The sequence below is a fragment of the Mobula birostris genome, chromosome 2 (assembly GCF_030028105.1).
Source record: "Mobula birostris isolate sMobBir1 chromosome 2, sMobBir1.hap1, whole genome shotgun sequence".
Taxonomy (NCBI): Eukaryota; Metazoa; Chordata; class Chondrichthyes; order Myliobatiformes; family Myliobatidae; genus Mobula; species Mobula birostris.
This window is the reverse complement of record NC_092371.1, coordinates 125834993-125839186: the sequence shown is the minus strand read 5'-3', so window position 1 is coordinate 125839186 and position 4194 is coordinate 125834993. Positions and strand designations below refer to the sequence as shown.

Sequence of the window (4194 nt, the reverse complement as noted above, 5' to 3'; positions counted from 1 at the left end):
AATCGCTATATTTCAATGTTACGAATTAATTACTTTGTATGAATTATAGGGTAAGGAGTCTTTATATGCGATTTAGTATAATGTATTGATTTTTTTTCTTGTACTGTGTATTCTTATATGTAAAATTAATAATAAAAATATTGGAAAAGATCATACCTATCTCTGTCTTGCGCTTTAATGGTTGATAATTTTGTTAAATAAAGTGCATACAACCTGATTTTGTAACATGCTTTTCAAAAAAATAGCTATAATCTCATCACAAGCTGTAGAATAGCAGTGATTTTCAAACGCCCCAAGAGGAATAGAAGGTCATAGCTGTTGAATGCTTCTAGCTTCATAACTAACATCGCCATAAATGGCCACAAACAGTTGACCTTAAAGAACAGCTACAGTAGTTTCTGGATAATTTTCCTGGGTTTGCTTGGAATCAATGCAAAATAAACAAACAATTGCAAACGGATGCAGCTCAATTTTCGTTTTGGAACAAGAAGTAAAGATGATTATAAGATGAGCTCATTTACTAATTAGTGGCACACAGTAACTTTGCATATTCTTAAGCAAGGTTATGGGGGAACAAGCTTTTCATGCTTGTAAGCATTACATGTTCAATCCTTGTCTAATGGGTTTCTTAAAACGAGCTCAGGGATTACTGTTTCAGATAAGTGCATTTTGTTAACAATGATTGGTGAAGGCTGCCAAGCTGAAACACTCTCTCTACCTGGTTTTCTCTCTTATTTATTTCAATTTCTAGCATCTAAATTGCTTTCATTTGTTTTCTAGATAAACCTGCACTATAGAAAATAGAAGAATGTAGTAGAGCAACAGACCCTTTGGTCAAGGATGTTATGTCGAACTAATCAAAATAGTAATTAAATGCAAAAGTAAACTAATGCCTTATTAAACTAGGTCCTTGTACCTCCATCCACTGTACATTCATGCACCGATCTAAGAGCCTCTCAAGCACCTCTATTGCATTTGCCTTTACCACCACCAGGTAGCACATTTCAGACAGCTACCACTCTGTGTAAAAAAACTGTTCCCAACATCTCCTTTGAAATTACTCTTCTCACATTAAAGGTATGCCCTCTCATATTACACATTCCAACTCTGGGAAAAATACTAGCTATATACTCTATTGATTCTTCTCAATCTTACAAACTTCTATTAGGTCTCCCCTCTGTCTCCATTACTCCAAAGAAGACAACACAAAGACAAAAGAAAGACAGCAGATGCTAGAAATCTGGATCAACACAAACAAAAATGCTCAAAGAACTCAACACGTCAAGCATCACCTATAGAGAGAAATGAAAAGTTGATGCTTCCGGCTGGGACTCTTTATTAGAAAACAACACTAGCTAATCCTGGCAGTAACCTGTTAAACCTCTTCTGCACCATCTTCAAAGCCTCCACATGCTTCTTATTAATAAGGTGACCAGAACTGAATGCAATACTCCAATGCAGGCTAATCTAAGTTTTATAAGACTGCAACATAATTCCCGACTATTGAACTCAATGCATTGATTAATAAAGGAAAGCATGCCACACACCTTTTTAACCACCTAATCAATCTGCTCAGATACTTTCAGGCAGCTATGTGCCATGTTGAAGAACCAAACTGCACAATGCCATTTGTCCCTGACACCCTTATGTAATATATTGAGTAAAATAAGGAATGGAAAGTCTACCATTCAAACCAGTAACACTCTAAATAACTGCTATGTACATTCTTTGTAAAGAAAAATATATTGATAAACAAAGATATACTGTACTACAAAACCTCTCTACTGCAGATCATTTTTCAACGTTTGACCATGACATGTACACAGTCATGAGTTTGCACCATAACACAACACAATGTTCAAAATCAGCTTCAATGTAGCACAGTTAAAGAACACAATACAATAGGAACAGCTGTCCTGCTAAAGAGTCTCGGCCCAAAATGTCAGCTGTACTCTTTTCCATAGATGTTTCCTGGCCTGCTGAATTCCTCCAGCATTTTATGTATGTTGTTTGGATTTCCAGCATCTGCAGATTTGCTCTTGCTTGTGAGAGGAGTAGGCCACCTGATCCCTCAAGTCTGATCTGACATGGTTGATTTGCTCTAGGTCTCATCTCCTCTTCTATGCCAGTTCCCCAAAGCCCTCACTTTATCACATCCTCTTCAAAAACCTCAGTGATCAGCCATCACAACCCTTCAGGATAGAGAATCCCAGATATTCACCATGCCCTGCAGGAAGTCTAAACGTAACAGTAAAGAATAACACAAAACATATATACAGCTCAGCATATCACACTGACTTCCTCTCCATGGACTCTGTCTACATATCTCGCTCTCTCAATAAAGCAGACAACATAATCAAAGATCCCAACATTCTCTCTTCCCCACCCTCTCATAAGGTAGAAGATACATAATCCTGAAACACGTAAAATCAGGCCCAAGGTCAACATTCATACCAGTGTCCAAGAAGAGCAGGGTGAGCTGCCTCAAAAACTATCACCCAGTAGCAATCACATCTATTATGATGAAGTGCTTTGATAGATTGGTCATGGCAAGAATCAACTCCTGCCTAAGCAAGGACCTGGACCTGTTGCAATTTGACTATCACCATAATAGGTCTACAGCGGATACAATCTCACTGGCTTTCCATTCGGCCTTGGATCACGTGGACAACAGTAAGACTTGCTGCTGTTTATTGACTACAGTTCAACGTTCAACACAATCATACCCTCAGTTCTAATCACACAGCATCAAAACCTGAGCCTTCCACTGTAACTGGATCTTTGTCTTCCTCACTGGGAGAATACAGTCAGTGTGGATTGGAACCAATATCTCCTCCTCGCTGGCAATTAACAATAGTGCACCTGAAGGTTGAATGCTTACCCCACTAGACTATTCTCTCTGTGCTCATGATTACATAGCTAGGTACAGTCCAAACACCATCTATAAATGTGCCAACAACACAACTATCGTTGGCAGAATTTCAGATGGTGATGAGGAGGTGTACAGGAGTGAGATTAATCAGCTGGTTGAGTAGTGTCATAGCAATAACCTTGCAGTCAATGTCAGTAAGACCAAGGAATTAATTGTGGACTTCAGGAAGGAAAAGTTAATGAAATACACACCAGTTCTCATTGAGGAATCAGAAATACAAAGGGTGAGCAGCTTCAAATTCCTGGGTGTCATTATCGCTGAAGGTATTTTCTGGGCCAAACATATTGATACAATTACAAAGGAGGCATGACAGCAGCTATATTTCATTAGGAGCCTGAAGAGAATTCAAGTGTCACCAAAGACACTGACAAATTTCTACAGATGTACCATGGAGAACTTCCTGACTGGCTGCATCACCGTCTGTTATGGAGGGATCACTGCAGAGGATTGATAAAGGCTGCAGAAACTCAGCTGGCTCTAGTACGGGCACTACTCTCCCTAGCATCCAAGAAACCTTCAAAACACGATGCCTCAAAAAGGCAGCATCCATTATTAAGGGCCCCTATCACCCAGTATATACCGTCTTCTCACTTCTACCATCAAGGAGGTACAGGAGCCTGAAGATACACATTCAATGTTTCAGGAACAGCTTCTTCCCTTCCACCATCAGATTTCTGAATGGACAGTGAATCCATGAACACTTTAGTATTTTTCCCTTTCTTTTTGCACAAATTATTTAACTTATTTTTATATATACTTCCTATTGTAATTTATAGCTTTTATTACAATGGATTGCAATGTACTGCTACTGCAAAACAATAAATGCCAGTGATATTAAACCTGATTCTGCTTCTGATATTGAATGGTGTGATGGATATTGAATGCTTGGTTGATTGCTATTCTGAGCTTTCTAAATACAGCACCTTCCACTTGTGAGATCAAAAACAGATGTAAGTATGTAAGTAAACTTCCAACTAATATTGTTTTGTTTAGTTTCTGGTCGGAAATGGAAGTTAGTCTTCAGTTCTTAAAATGTAAATAGAAAGCAGTAATCAGTATTGTCTATAGAGCAGCTTTGCAAACAAGCTCTGTTTATAGTGCAGTCACTCTGTCTGGGAGAAAGCAGATGGCAGTCACTGCACCTGCTTTACTGCTCAAAAGTAGAGTATAAAACAATAGGTTGTTTAATTTGGATTATTTTAAACAGACAAGCTTACTCTTAAGTTTCTTAGTTCAAGGAAGCTTGCAGACCAGATGTATAA

General features: G+C 38.4%; 1 protein-coding gene across 5 annotated transcripts in view; it reads right to left on the bottom strand.

Annotated features, from left to right (window-relative positions):
* Positions 1-4194, bottom strand: part of kif6 (kinesin family member 6) — a 610920-nt gene that overhangs the window by 290117 nt on the left and 316609 nt on the right. The gene's annotated exons all lie outside the window — the stretch shown is intronic.